A 16,952-nucleotide genomic window follows, 5' to 3' on the forward strand; every position below is an offset into this window, starting at 1 on the left:
CACTGTTTTTGTTATCCAAACTGGTCCTTTTACAAGAGGATAGTGATGACCACAGCAGTAGTTATATTTATTTATTTATTTTTCCTTGTTAAATAAGATTTGGGTTCAGGTGATCACGTGTGTTGGAATTCCAGCACAGATAATGGAATGAAATGGCTGCCATACTGAGAGATGCTGATTTAAACTACTTTCAAAAACCTTTCACTCCCTGTTTCCATGGGTATGATGTAAATGCACATGCTACATTTTCCATCCCCATTTTTCAGCAGCTTGTAAAATATAACTTGAGCCAGCACATCATGTTTTTTATTTTTTATACCACAACATGGATCACATTTCATATTGATCAGAAGGTGTTCTTTATTTTGTATGAATACAGCGCAATAACATGAACCATAAATTAATACTAATGCACTTATTGTAATTTCTAATTATATTATTGTTTCCATGGTAACATCTTATACATGTAATCTAATACAAATAATTAATGCATTTTTAGTGTTGTTATTTCTGGGTGAAAAATGCATAATCCTTGAAGGGGGGGGGGGTCAGGGGGAGATTTATTAACATTTATTGACATTGTATAACAGTCACAGTGTATTGCCAATTTTCACAGCACAGGAAAGTCTTCATAACATAGAAGTCTATGCTTTCTGAGAGAGAGAGAGAGAGAGAGAGAGAGAGAGATATGAGGGTTGATAAGTTATATTCCAGGAACTAACTAGTCTCATGGATGTTCCACAACAATAAAGATTGTTATAAACCTATAAGTGGAAGAACACTCTTTGGATTGTGATATGAGAAATAATAAAAAAATAAATAAACTTCACATTATATATATATATATATATATATATATATATATATATATATATATATATATATATATATATATATATACACACAGTGGCATGCAAATGTTTGGGCACCCTTACTGAAAATGTCTGTTACTGTGAATAGTTAAGTGAGCAGAAGATGAACTCACCAAAAGGAATAAAGGTAAAGACGACACATTTATTTTCAGTGTTTTATGCAGGATTTGTGTATTATTTTTGTTTTGTACAATTGGAGAGTGAAAAAAGAAAAGGAACACCATGTGAAAGTTTGGGCACCCCAATACATTTGAGTTCTCAAGTAACTTTTATCAAGGTTCCAGACCTTAACTAGCTTATTGAGCTAATTCATTGTGGCTTGTTCAAATTCTTCGTTAGGAAAGGTCAGATGATGCAGATTTCAAAGCTGTATAAATTCTCTGATTCCTCAAACTTGTCCCTAAAATCAACAGCCATGGGCTCCTCTAAGCAACTCCCTCGCATTCTGAATAATAAAATAATTGATGCTCACAAAACAAGAGAAGGCTACAAGAATGTAGCAAAGTGTTTTCAGATAGCTGTTTCCTCAGATTGTAATGTTATTAAGAAATGGCAGTTAACAGAAACAGTGGAGATCAAGGTGAGGTGTGGAAGATGAAGAAAACTTTCTGAAAGAACTGCTCGTTGGATTGCTAGAAAGGCAAATAAAAACCTGTTTGACTGCAAAAGACCTTCATAAAGATTTATCAGACCCTGGAGTGGTGGTGCACTGTTCTACTATGCAGCGATGCCTGAACAAATATGACCTTCATGGGAGAGTCATCAGAAGAAAACCTTTCCTGCGTCCTAGCCACAAAATTCAGCATCTGAAGTTTGCAAATGAACATCTAAATAAGCCTGATGCATTTTGGAAACAAGTCCTGTGGACTGATGAAATCAAAATAGAACTTTTTGGCCACAATGTGCAAAGGTATGTTTGGAGAAAAAAGGGTGCCAAATTCCAGGAAAAGAACACCTCTCCAACTCTGAAGCATGGGTGTGGATCGATCCTGCTTTGGGGTTGTGTTACAGCCAGTGGCACAGGGCACATTTCATTGGTCGAGAGAAGCATGGATTCAAATAAATACCAGCAAATTCGGGAAGCAAACATCACACCATCTGTAAAAAAAAGTTGAAGTTAAAAAGAGGACGGGTCCTACAATAAGACAATGATCCAAAACACACCTCAAAATCTACAATGGAATACCTCAAGAGGCACAAGCTGTAGGTTTTGCCATGGCCCTCACAGTCCCCTGACCTAAAGATCATTGAAAATCTATGGCTAGATCTCAAAAGAGCAGTGCATGCAAGACAGCCTAAGAAACTTTTAGAACTGGAAGCCTTTTGCAAGGACAAATGTGTGAAAATCCCCCAGGTAAGAACTGAAAGATTATTAGCTGGCTACAAAATGTGTTTACAAGCTGTGATACTTGCCAAAGGGGGTGTTACTAAGTACTAACCATGCAGGGTGCCCAAACTTTTTTTGGGGCCCTTTTGCTTATTTGTCATTTTGAAAATGTAAAAGATGAAAATAAAAAAAAAATTGTTTTTGCTTAAAATATAAAAGGAATGAGTCATCTTTAACTTTATGCCTTTTGGAGATCATTTCATCTTCAACTTGCTTAACTGTTCACAGTAACAGCAATTTTGACCAGGGGTGCCCAAACTTTTGCATACCACTGTTTATAGTACTGTGCAAAAGTCTTAGGCACATGTTAAGAAATGCTGTAGACCAAACATGGCTTAAAAATAATGAAATGAAATGTTTAAACATAAACTATAAAAAGCAGTAAGCCATAATTAATGAAATAAAGTCAGTATTTAGTGTGAGACAACACTTTTCTTTTAGAAAAAAAATACTAGTCTTAGGTATAATGAGTGCAGTTTTATAAGGAAATGAGCTGTAGGTTTTACTGAGCATCTTGCAGAACCAGCCACACACACTTGCTTCTTAATTTTGCACCAAAACCCAGTAGCCTTCATTATGTTTTTTTTTTTTTTTTGAGTTTGAAAAGTGCTCTCTTATGTAATATGCTGCTCAGAAACAAACTTTTTTTCTGTAAAATTTAATTTTATGCTGGAAAACAAATGTTTGGAACTCTAAAATGTTTTTTGTACTGATTCGATAATGTAGAAATCATAAAATAGAAATCTATAACAAAATTTGTCTGAAAAATATCTATAAAAACTTAATGTAGCCACAAGAGTATAAATTGATACCATGAAACCATAACGTTTGCATAAGATATACGCTATTTTATTATGGTTTTAATTTGCTTATTTGAGATATCAGATTCATAAAATCATCTGAATGCTTTTGGGAATTTGGTCCAATCTCTTGTGAAGAAAGTGTGCCCGAGGCTTGAAGGATAAGCTGACCAAGCACTCATCTGCTTCACATACAACTCACTTTAAATGAATCCATAATTGTATTGATAAAAACAATCACTCCTTGATATGATCAGTGCATTTTAATGGGACGTTACTATTAAATAATAGTGTGGTTATTTATATATTAATATTGGTATCAAATGCATGCTGTAGTTTTTTGTGTATTTACAACCTGAACCATAAATTCCTATATTGTGGTTATGCTCAAACTCTCTCAGATAGTGATGTTGGACTTCTCCTTGTTCAAACTGATGTTTTACTGTACAAGAAAAATGGTTTCTGTTCAAGGTGAGAATCGTATCTAACTGAGACATGCCTCTGTTTTCGGCAAACACCGCCCTGCTTGCATAACTCTCTGAATGGTTCTTATTTACATCTGAGATTTGAACACTTGTGCACAATTTTTTTTTTTTTTTGTATTATTTCCTCACTACATGGAGATAACAGAACCCTGAATATGGCTGTAGAAAATAGTTTGCAATTGTGTAAGCCTGAAGTTTTCACAATAGCAAGTGAAAATAAATAAATAAATAATAGGCCACTGTGACTCAAGCTAAGCCACCAGCTGCAACACTCAAATTACATCAGTGAGAAATATTACACCAGAAAATAAATAAATAAATAAATAAATAAGTGAAATGCTGATGTTTAACTACAAGTGTTCTTCCCGCTGAAGGGCTTCCCTCACCCCAAATTGGAACTCGTCTCTAGAGTGGAGCACCTGCATTCCTGCTCACTGACTATCACATGGGCAGTGCAATGAAGCCCTTTTGATATGGATCATTGCCACCTGCCTCACATTTGGACTGATGTGAAGAATTCATTAGGAATGTGCTTTGCTATGAAGAGGCTTGGCTGCCCCGTCTCATTTTGCATCTGTGCCACAAAATTTGCTTTCAGCCAGATGCCCTAATCAACTTGCCGCACCCAGCCAAGCCAGAGGAGGAAGTGTGTACTTCTCCTCCTACAACGACAGCCATATCTCTGAGGAAGTGCACCACTGGTAGAGAAAAGGATGACCTGTGTGCTGTGTGAAATAATCAACCTGGGCCTGATCATTTTCTTCTGTACAATTCATATGTGCATTCACTCTTAGACCAGTCTTGTTTGCTTGCAATGATATCATTCCTGACATCTGAAGTTGGAGGACTGGGGCACTAAAACACTTCCCTATTGCTAATTCACATAGTGGGTTTGCTCATTCACCTTGATCCCTGTTCTCAATAGTTAACTGGCTACAACAGGAACACTGTGGTGTATGCAGGTTTTTATTTTCTTATTTTTCTATTTTCTGGGGCTTTTTTGCTCTGATCAGATTTTGCCAACTTCAGTCCCACTTTATTATTATTAAGTGTGGCAGCGGGGGCGTGGTCAAGCGCCGGTCTGTGACAGGAGGGCAGAGTCAGGGAAGGTAAGTGGCAGAATCACTACACCTGACGTCAATTAACCTGTGTTTGTGTGTGTCTTCCCAGTGACCGTGCCCTATTTAGGAAGGGAGAGCAGAGGAGCTCTTCCCGGAACCAGACGTCGAGTGTGTGTGTGTCTGTAAAATTTAAACACAGTTGTTAGACTGAAAAGTGTGACAATAAAACGGTTTATCAACCTGATCTCTGTCCTGCCGTCCTCTGTGCTCTACTCATTCATATTGAACTGCTACAGTGGTGCCGAAACCCGGGATCATAGTGGAGCACCAGCCGATCAGCCCCATGGAGTCCTCCCCGTTCGCCGATCTGGTCCACGCCCTCGCCACGGCCCAGCAAAGCCAGCACCAGGCGCTCATCACCCTCTGAAAGGAACAAGAACGACACTTCGAGGCCCTGGTGCTGGCCCAGCAAGAAGACCGAGAGGCGTTCCGGCACCTCATCGCGTCGGCGGGGTCCACCAGCGCTCGCACCGCGGGCCCGTCTCCCCTCACCGTCACCAAGATGGGCCCGCAGGACGACCCCGAGGCTTTCATCACGCTCTTTGAGCAAGTCGCAGAAGCCTCGGGTGGCCGATGGAGCAGCGCGTGGTGCGCCTCCTCGCCCTGCTAACGGGAGAGGCACAGCTGGCCGTGCTACAGCTCCCCGCCGACCGCCGGCTGGCCTACGTGGACCTCCGCCGGGCTGTCCTCCAGCGCATGGGGCGCACCCCAGAGCAGCAGCGCCAGCGCTTCCTCGCATTGCGCTTGGAGGAAGTCGGCCGGCTGTTCGCGTTTGGCCAGCAGCTCCAGGACGCCTGCTGGCGGTGGTTGAGGGCCGACAACCGTGACGCCAAGGGGATCATCGACCAGGTGGTGCTGGAGCAATTCATCGCTCGCTTGCCAGCAGGAACCGCGGAGTGGGTCCACTGCCACCGCCCGGCGTCGCTGGATCAGGCAGTTGAGCTGGCGGAGGACCATTTGGCGGCTGTTCCAGCAGCAGGACAGCAGATGGCATCTTCTCTTCTCTCCTCTTCTCTCTCTCTCTCTCCCCCTCCTCCTGTGTCCTGTCCTCGCCCCATTCCCCCATCGCGGAGGCGGGGGCCGGCACCACCCCAGCCGGCCCGCCTCACCCACGGTGCCCTCCTGTTTCTCCCTTCTGTGTCTGTCTCTCCCCCCCCCTCAGGTGAGTGAGCCCCAGAACACCAGTGCAGAGGCAAAGCCCGGGCCGGTTTGCTGGCGCTGTGGGGAGCCAGGCCACCTTCAACAGCAGTGCACAGCGATGGAAGTGGGCGCAGTGGTTCGGATCCCTGACACGCCAGAGTTCACCCTCGATCCGGCCAGAGCGTATCGCATACCGGTGAGTATTCAAGGGGACACATATCAGGCATTGGTGGATTCTGGCTGTAATCAGACCTCAATTCAACAAAGCCTGGTGCAAAACGAGGCATTGGGGGGAGCACAGGGGGTGAAGGTGTTGTGTGTGCATGGGGACGTTCACAGCTACCCTTTGGTGTCGGGCCACATTTTTTTCAGAGGGGAAAAAGTTATAGTGAAGGCGGCGGTTAATCCTCGCCTTACCCACTCCTTAATTTTGGGGACTGATTGGCCGGGATTTCGGGATTTAATGACACAGTTAGTCAAGAGTGGGTCCTGCCATTTAACGGGGGGAGGTCCCGGTGTCGCTTTGGCAGGAGCAGCTGTCACAGAGCCGTCTACATCATCTCCACGTCAGAGTGAGGAGCCGCCGGCCCCTCCTCTCTCTCTTGGGGAATCCCTCGCAGATTTCCCATTAGAGCAATCGCGAGATGAAACTCTGCGACATGCGTTTGACCAAGTGAGAGTAATCGATGGTCAAACGCTCCAGCCGAACGCCACCCCGTCCTTCCCCTACTTCACGATTATGAAGGATAAGTTATACCGAGTGACACAGGACACTCAAACTAAAGAGCAAGTCACGCAGCTTTTAATTCTGAAGAGCCACCAGGAATTGGTATTCCAGGCGGCTCACTTTAATCCCATGGCTGGACACTTAGGGCAGGATAAGACACTAGCCCGAATAATGGCCCGATTCTATTGGCCGGGGATTTGCGGCGATGTTCGTAGGTGTTGTATGGCATGCCGCGAATGCCAGTTAGTAAATCCAGCGGCCATTCCAAAAGCGCCTTTGCGCCCTCTTCCATTGATCGAGACCCCATTTGAGAGAATTGGGATGGATCTCGTTGGGCCATTAGATCGGTCAGCATGGGGGTACCGCTTTATATTTGTTCTGGTGGACTATGCAACGTGATACCCAGAAGCAGTTCCTCTGCGCAATATCTCAGCATGCAGTATTGCGGAGGCACTCTTCCACGTCATCTCCCGAGTTGGAATCCCGAAAGAGATTCTGACTGATCAAGGCACTACATTTATGTCACGGACACTGCGCGAACTGTATGGGTTATTGGGGATTAAGCCGATCTGCACCAGCGTGTATCACCCACAAACGGACGGTTTAGTGGAACGGTTCAATCGCACCCTCAAAAATATCATTAAAAAATTCGTAAGTGAGGGCGCACGTAATTGGGATAAGTGGCTCGAGCCCATGTTGTTCTCAGTGCGAGAGGTCCCCCAAGCCTCCACGGGGTTCTCCCCATTCGAATTATTAAATGGGCGTAAGCCGCGCGGCATCCTAGACGTGCTGCGGGAAAATTGGGAGGAGGGACCTTCACAAAGTAAGAATGAAATTCAATACGTTATGGACCTGTGTGCAAAACCACACGCTCACCCACCTAACCCAGGAGAATTTGCAGCAGGCCCAAGAATGGCAAGCCCACCTGTACAACAAGGGTACGCGCCTTAGGGAGTTCACACCGGGAGATAAAGTACTCAGACTGTTGCCCACATTGAGCTCCAAATTGATCGCCAAGTGGCAAGGACCCTTTGATGTCACACGGCGAGTCGGGGATGTCGACTATGAGGTGAGGCGGACGGACGGGGGGGGCACTACAAATTTACCACCTCAATCTGCTTAAACTCTGGAATGAGGAGGTCCCCGTGGCATTGGTGTCGGTGGTTCCGGAGAAGGCAGAGCTGGGGCCAGAGGTTCAAAAAGGGGCATTGACATCACGTACCCCTCCGGTCCGCTGTGGAGACCACCTCTCCCCAACCCAACTCACGGAGGTCGCCCAGTTGCAGACCGAGTTTTCGGATGTGTTCTTGCCCCTTCCCGGTCACACTAACCTCATAGAGCACCACATAGAGACGCCCCCGGGGGTAGTAGTGCGTAGCCTCCCTTACAGACTACCCGAACACAAATAAAAGGTGGTTAGGGAAGAACTTGAGACCATGCTCAAAATGGGCATCGTTGAGGAGTCCCACAGTGACTGGAGCAGCCCGGTGGTCTTGGTACCCAAGGCCGACGGGGTGGTCCGGTTCTGTGTGGACTATAGAAAAGTCAACGCGGTGTCTAAATTCGATGCGTACCCAATGCCTCGTATTGATGAGTTGCTCGATCGACTCGGCACTGCTCGCTTTTATTTGACGCTGGATTTGACGAAGGGATATTGGCAGATCCCCTTGACTCCCCTATCCCGAGAAAAACGGCCTTTTCCACACCGTTTGGTTTACACCAATTCGTCACCCTTCCATTTGGACTGTTTGGGGCGCCCGCTACGTTTCAGCGGCTGATGGACAGAGTCCTCCGCCCCATGCCACATATGCGGCCGCTTATCTAGATGATATCATCATCTATAGTAATGACTGGCCGAGGTACCTCAAACATCTGAGGGCCATCCTTAGGTCGCTGAGGCGAGCGGGGCTCACAGCCAACCCAAAGAAGTGTGCGATTGGGCGGGTGGAAGTACGGTATCTGGGCTTCCACTTGGGCAACGGGCAGGTGCGTCCCCAAACTAATAAGACGGCAGCGATTGCGGCCTGCCCGAGGCCCAAGACCAAAAAGGGGGTGAGACAGTTCCTGGGGCTGGCTGGCTATTACCGTAGGTTTATACCTAATTATTCGGACGTCACCAGCCCGCTGACTGATCTCACTAAAAAGGGGGCACCAGATCCGGTCCAGTGGACGGAGTCCCAGGAGGTGGGGCGGGAGGACCGCCCCTTCCTATACATCAGTAGGAAGCTGTCAGTGCGTGAGGGGCGCTACAGCACCATTGAAAAAGAGTGTCTGGTGATCAAGTGGGCGGTCCTCGCCCTCTGTTACTACCTGCTGGGGCGCCCTTTCAACCTCTGTTCAGACCACGCACCCCTCCAGTGGCTCCACCGCATGAAAGATGCCAACGTGCGGATCACCCGTTGGTATCTGGCACTCCAACTCTTCAATTTTAAGGTGGTCCACAGGCCGGGGGCGCAGATGGTCGTGGCGGACTTCCTCTCCCGTCAAGGGGGGGGGGGGGAGTCGGCTGCAGGCCGGACGGCCGCCTGGCCTGAGTCGGGCGGTGGGGGTATGTGGCAGCGGGGGCATGGTCAAGCGCCGGTCTGTGACAGGAGGGCGGAGTCAGGGAAGGTAAGTGGCAGAATCACTACACCTGACGTCAATTAACCTGTGTTTGTGTGTGTCTTCCCAGTGACCGCGCCCTATTTAGGGAGGGAGAGCAGAGAGCAGAGGAGCTCTTCCCAGAACCAGACGCCGAGTGTTGTTAGACACTGACTGTTGTCAGTTGTTAGACTGAAAAGTCTCATCTCATCTCATCTCATCTCATTATCTCTCGCCGCTTTATCCTTCTACAGGGTCACAGGCAAGCTGGAGCCTATCCCAGCTGACTACGGGAGAAAGGCGGGGTACACCCTGGACAAGTCGCCAGGTCATCACAGGGCTGACATAGACTGAAAAGTGTGACAATAAAATGGTTTATCAACCTGATCTCTGTCCTGCCGTCCTCTGTGCTCCACTCATTCATATTGAACTGCTACATTAAGATTATTATGATTATTATTACATAAAAGCAGCACCACTGCCCCATGACTATCCATGTTCTTAGTTTGAGGGCACTTTTATACAGGCTGCAATTAGTTAATCACTGCAGTAATACTGCATACATTGTACAGTTTAATGCAAATATCAGGGGAAGCCATGGCCTAATGATAAAAAAAAGCAACTTTGTGCAGTTTGATTCCCTGGACCAGCAGGAATGGCTGATGTACCCTTGAGAAAGGCACCTGACCCCCAACTGCTCCCCAGGGTACTCTGGGTATGTTGTATGTTGCTCTGGATAAAAGCATCTGCTAAATACCTTTAATGTAATGTAAAAACAATGCCTTACATAAATACTCACCTCCTTGAACTTTTCCACATTTTGTATTACAAGAAGATGTAATTAAAATTGGGTGGCACAGTGGTGTAGTGGTTAGCACTGTCACCTCACAGCAAGAAGGTTCTGGGTTTGAGCCCAGTGGCCGACAAGGGCCTTTCTGTGTGGAGTTTGCATGTTCTCCCCGTGTCCACGTGGGTTTCCTCCGGGTGCTCCGGTTTCCCCCACAGTCCAAAGACATGCAGGTTAGGCTAATTGGTGGCTCTAAATTGACCATAGGTGTGAGTGTGAATGGTTATTTGTCTCTATGTGTCAGCCCTGTGGTGATATGGTGACTTGTCTAGGGTATACCCCACCTCTCGCCCATGGTCAGCTGGGATAGGCTCCAGCTTTCCTATGACCCTGTACAGGATAAGTGACTACAGATAATGGATGGATAGAATTAAAATTGACTTTAATGGGAACTTTACCACTTGATTGACACAATATGTCTAACATTGGTGCACAATGACAAAGGTTAATTGAAGAAAAATGCAAACTTTTTTTTAATGCAAACTATTCATCTCCTTGGGTTAAGATTTGGTAGAAGTATTTATCTTTTTTTTTTGCATATCAACTTTGCATGTCTGGATCCTGATATTTTTCCTCCCTTGGTTAAATTGCTCATACTGTGTCAGATTGGATGGAGATTGTTGGTGAACAACAACAACAATTCTTGCCACAGACTTTCAGCTGGATTGAGGTCTTATGTATTTTAATACATTCAGGTTTTTGGTTTTGGACATCTCCAGTATAGATTTAGCAGTATGCTTAGGGTCATTGTCATGTTGGAATTTTGCCAGTGCTATTTTGTGAAGATTCAACACATTCTGTAATCCCAACTAAGTAGATTTTAAGTTTCTGGTTGTATCAATAGATATTTAACAATTATTACACAAAACCAAGTTGTACATGAGCTGATGAGGCACACAGCATCGATTTGGCTATAAGCCATGTATGACGAGATTCAGTAGAATAACTGATTTATTCTATCCACATTCACTGGATTTTGAGAAACAGAGCATTTTATTTTTATATTTTGCAAATTTGATAAATAAAAACTATACAAAACGTCCAACAAAATAATTTCCGCTTATAATGTAAACAAAATGGCGAAATGACAGTAGCAATTTGTGAAAAATGTGACAATAATAATTCTTGAAAAATGAAAAAAATATGTTCTTACCATCAAAGACTTTTATTCCATATTTTGTTGCTTTTTTTTGTAGTTTTGGGAGTTTTCTTTGTCTTTAGGGTTTTTTTTGGCGGATGGCAAACCAACTTAAAGGTGCATTACTGCCAACGACTGGGCTGGAGTGTGTAACAGGATATATCGGGGGGGGGGGGGGGGGGAGAGGACACCTATATTCTTTTAGCTATTTCTGTTTCTTTTAAATACTTGATAACAATTTTTGGGGTTTTGTTTTCGAGTAGAGTTTTTATTTCGTCCTCTTTTGGTTCAGTAACATACTCCACCATTTTGTTTTTCTCTACTCATGGTACTGTATATGAGCTGATAGCCCAGTAGTAGAGTAGCCAATCAGAGCATGCAACTGCTCATATACAGTGAATGTGCATAGAATAATGTACAATGTACTGTGCATAGTTTACACCAAGCATATTTTTTTTATGTAAAATGATCTTTGAAAATATTCTGTATTCATGTAATGTATATGCATATTGAAATTTTTGACTATTTAAAATTGTGTACTGTCTATAGGTACAATCACTGAAAAAGTAAAATACACCAAAAGGGTCAGGTTGAATTTATGTTGCACACCTCTTTTTTCTGGCAAGTTTAGTTTGTTAAAGGTATCAACAATTAAATTTCACTTTGCAGTGTCCTTGAAAAAAAGGCAAACAAACAAACAAAAAACAAACAAACAAAAAGGCCTTTAAGCAGATGGCCCTTGGAGAGCTTCGCCTGCCATTTGAAGTAAAGCACCCTTGCTTTTGAACAGACAAATAGGTGTGTCCTTGAGACCTCATCACTAATAACCAAGGCCCTTTTTGATCTATTATCTATATTGAACAACTAAATAAAAGGAACAAGTCACCTTGGGGGATTTACATTGAGCCTATATGGAGCCTTTGACTCAACATGTAAGCAGAAATGGCTTTATTGAACTCTCACCCGAGTGAATAATATCCAACTTTAAAGGTCAAAACAGGCTCTGAAAACCAGAGGGAGAAAGTAGCAAATTAACTATGTATTTGGTATTTTAATGGCTTGCAATGGTATATGCTGAGCTTTTCCTTGACTAATGCTCTTGAATTCTACTGACATATAGTTTCTAGTTCTCATTTTTTAGATGTCAGTACACTTTGCAACAATCATAAGGTGATATTTTGTCACCATATAGATTTATATGGGACGGCTCACCTTTCCCAGAATGCAATTTTGTTGATTTTGTTTTCACGCATGTGACCACTACACTGTTAGCTACACTACTCTGTGCAGAAAAGCCTCCACAAATTGGCTGTTAGTGATCGCTTCAAACCCCAGCTAGAACTTTTTCTTCATCTGTGTGTCATCCATGGAGGATCTGAACAAAATATGCTTTTTCTTTTCTTTTATTCATAGCCACTCACAAGACGGCCAAGGTCAGTTTGTGTCCATTACAATAGAATGACCAGAAGAAAATGGAATGGATCGCTCAGAAGAAGGTAAAATATAGACATTTTAACAAAATATCTTAAATTTCATGTTACAATTCAAGATCTATGGCCTAGTTGTATGATGCTAGCTAACATTTGAGAGATTAGGAATACAGTAAAGCTGTTTTTAGTTAACTTTAATTAACAGTCTCCCACATTCCTTAGGTCTTTGGCGGAAAGTGGCACGAATTTATTATCAGTAACAGAAATCAGTGAGTGGTTTGAAACAAGCATTTTATTTTCCTTTTCTGAATCTTTCTTGTACTTTCACAAATTGAGTAAACTGAAGAGTTTATACTTCCCCACTTTGACTCAAGTGAAGCAATTTAAGCTGCACTTCAACTTATTCAGATGAGTAATTGCACTTTTACTTGAAAGAATTTGAATACATTACCACCTCTGCATTGCCACTCAGCATGAAGTAGTAAAAAAAATAATACAACCCCGATTCCAAAAAAGTTGGGACAAAGTACAAATTGTAAATAAGAACAGAATGCAATAATTTACAAATCTCAAAAACTGATATTGTATTCACAATAGAACATAGACAAAATATCAAATGTCGAAAGTGAGACATTTTGAAATTTCATGCCAAATATTGGCTCATTTGAAATTTCATAACAGCAACACATCTCAAAAAAGTTGGGACAGGGGCAATAAGAGGCTGGAAAAGTTAAAGGTACAAAAAAGGAACAGCTGGAGGACCAAATTGCAACTCATTAGGTCAATTGGCAATAGGTCATTAACATGACTGGGTATAAAAAGAGCATCTTGGAGTGGCAGCGGCTCTCAGAAGTAAAGATGGCAAGAGGATCACCAATCCCTCTAATTCTGCACCAACAAATAGTGGAGCAATATCAGAAAGGAGTTCCACAGTGTAAAATTGCAAAGAGTTTGAACATATCATCATCTACAGTGCATAATATCATCAAAAGATTCAGAGAATCTGGAAGAATCTCTGTGCGTAAGGGTCAAGGCCGGAAAACCATACTGGGTGCCCGTGATCTTCGGGCCCTTAGACGGCACTGCATCACATACAGGCATGCTTCTGTATTGGAAATCACAAAATGGGCTCAGGAATATTTCCAGAGGACATTATCTATGAACACAATTCACCATGCCATCCGCCGTTGCCAGCTAAAACTCTATAGTTCAAAGAAGAAGCCGTATCTAAACATGATCCAGAAGCCCAGACGTCTTCTCTGGGCCAAGGCTCATTTAAAATGGACTGTGGCAAAGTGGAAAACTGTTCTGTGGTCAGACGAATCAAAATTTGAAGTTCTTTATGGAAATCAGGGACACCATGTCATTCGGACTAAAGAGGAGAAGGACGACCCAAGTTGTTATCAGCGCTCAGTTCAGAAGCCTGCATCTCTGATGGTATGGGGTTGCATTAGTGCGTGTGGCATGGGCAGCTTACACATCTGGAAAGACACCATCAATGCTGAAAGGTATATCCAGGTTCTAGAGCAACATATGCTCCCATCCAGACGACGTCTCTTTCAGGGAAGACCTTGCATTTTCCAACATGACAATGCCAAACCACATACTGCATCAATTACAGCATCATGGCTGCGTAGAAGAAGGGTCCGGGTACTGAACTGGCCAGCCTGCAGTCCAGATCTTTCACCCTGTAGAGCTTTCTTAGGTGTGGGTGGAGTACAGAGGACGGCAGGACAAACCTTCAGGTAATAACAGGCTTTATTGCCAGACTTTTCAGTATAACAATAGTTCTACTGAGTAAATACACACACACACACTGTGTTCTTGTCCCGGGAAGAGCTCTCCTCTGCTCTCCCTCTGCCTCCTTAAATAGGGCACGGTTACTGGGAAGACACACAAACACAGGTTAATTACCGTCAGGTGTAGTGATTCTGCCACTCACCTTCCCTGGCTCCGCCCTCCTGTCTCAGACCGGCGCTTGACCACGCCCCCGCTGCCACATACCCCCACCACCCGACTCAGGCCGGGCGGCCATCCGGCCCATAGCTGACTCCCCTCCCCCCCTTGACGGAAGAGGAAGTCCGCCACGACCATCTGCGCCCCCGGCCTGTGGACCACCTTGAAATTGAAGGGTTGGAGTGCCAGATACCAATGGGTGATCTGCGCGTTGGCATCTTTCATGCGGTGGAGCCACTGGAGGGGCGCGTGGTCCGAACAGAGGGTGAAAGGGTGCCCCAGCAGGTAGTAACGGAGGGCGAGGACCGCCCACTTGATCGCCAGGCATTCTTTCTCAATAGTGCTGTAGCGCCCCTCACGCACCGACAGCTTCCTGCTAATGTACAGGATGGGGCGGTCCTCCCCCTCCACCTCCTGGGACAACACCGCCCCCAGCCCTCTGTCTGACACGTCGGTCTGCAACACAAAAGGGAGAGAAAAGTCAGGGGAGTGTAAAAGTGGCCCCCCACACAGTGCAGCCTTTACCTCAGAGAAAGCCCGCTGGCACTGCTCCGTCCACTGGACCGGATCTGGCGCCCCCTTTTTAGTGAGGTCAGTCAGCGGGCTGGTGCCGTCCGAATAATTAGGTATAAACCTACGATAGTAGCCAGCCAGCCCCAGGAACTGTCTCACCCCCTTTTTGGTCTTGGGCCTCGGGCAGGCCGCAATCGCTGCTGTCTTATTAATTTGGGGACGCACGTGCCCGTTGCCCAAGTGGAAGCCCAGATACCGTACTTCCACCCGCCCAATTGCACACTTCTTCAGGTTGGCAGTGAGACCCGCCCGCATCAGCGACCTAAGGACAGCCCTCAGGTGTTGCAAGTGCCGCTGCCAGTCGTTACTATAAATTATTATATCATCAAGAAATTGCGGCCGCATAGGTGGCGTGGGGCCGGAGGACCCTGTCCATCAGCCGCTAAAATGTAGCGGGCGCCCCAAACAGCCCAAAAGGAAGTGTGACAAATTGGTGTAAGCCGAACGGTGTGGAAAAGGTTGTTTTCTCCCAGGATAATGGAGTCAAGGGGATCTGCCAATATCCCTTCGTCAAATCCAGTGTCGAGTAAAAGCGAGCCGTGCCTAGTCAATCGAGCAGCTCGTCAATATGAGGCATTGGGTATGCGTCGAATTTAGACACCACGTTGACTTTTCTATAGTCCACACAGAACCGGACCGACCCATCGGCCTTGGGTACCAAGACCACCGGGCTGCTCCAGTCACTGTGGGACTCCTCGACGATGCCCATTTCGAGCATGGTCTGAAGTTCTTCCCGAACCACCTTTTTTTTGTGTTCCGGTAGCCTGTAAGGGCGGCTGCGCACTACCACCCCTGGGGGCGTCTCTATGTGGTGTTCTATGAGGTTAGTGCGACCGGGCAGGGGCGAGAACACATCCGAAAACTCGGCCTGCAACTGGGTGACCTCTGTGAGTTGGGTCGGGGAGAGGTGGTCTCCACCGGAGAGGTACGTGATGGCAATGTCCCCTTTTGAACCTCCGGCCCCAGCTCTGCCTTCTCCGGAACCACCAACACCAACGCCACGGGGACCTCCTCGTTCCAGAGTTTAAGCAGATTGAGGTGGTATATCTGCAGCGCCCCCCCTGTCCGTTCGCCTCACCTCATAGTCGACGTCCCCGACTCGCCGTGTGACCTCAAAGGGTCCTTGCCACTTGGCGATTAATTTGGAGCTTGACGTGGGCAACAGTACGAGTACCTTATCTCCCAGAGTGAACTCTCTAAGGCGCGTGCCCTTGTTGTACAGCCGGGCTTGCCGTTCCTGGGCCTGCCGCAAATTCTCCTGAGTTAGGTGGGTGAGTGTGTGGAGTTTTGCGCGCAGGTCCATAACTTACTGAATTTCATTTTTACTCTGTGAAGGTCCCTCCTCCCAATTTTCTCACAGCACATCTAAAATGCCGCGCGGCTTACGCCCATATAACAATTCAAACAGGGAGAACCCCGTGGAGGCTTGGGGGACCTCTCGCACTGCAAATAACAAGGGTTCGAGCCATTTATCCCAGTTACGTGCGTCCTCACTTATGAATTTTTTAATTATATTCTTGAGGGTGCGATTGAACCGTTCAACTAAACCGTCCGTTTGTGGGTGATAAACGCTGGTGCGGATCGGCTTAATACCTAATAGCCCATACAGTTTGCTCAGTGTTCATGACATAAACGAGGTGCCTTGGTCAGTCAGAATCTCTTTCGGGATTCCAACTCGGTAGATGACGCGGAAGAGGGCCTCCGCAATACTGCGTGCTGAGATATTGCGAAGAGGCACCGCTTCCGGGTATCGCGTTGCATAGTCCACCAGAACTAATATAAAGCGGTACCCCCGTGTTGACCGATCTAATGGCCCGACGAGATCCATCCCAATTCTTTCAAACGGGGTCTCGATTAATGGTAGGGGGTGCAAAGGCACTTTTGGAATGGCCGCTG

This window comes from Neoarius graeffei, chromosome 8, assembly GCF_027579695.1.
Source record: "Neoarius graeffei isolate fNeoGra1 chromosome 8, fNeoGra1.pri, whole genome shotgun sequence".
Taxonomy (NCBI): domain Eukaryota; kingdom Metazoa; phylum Chordata; class Actinopteri; order Siluriformes; family Ariidae; genus Neoarius; species Neoarius graeffei.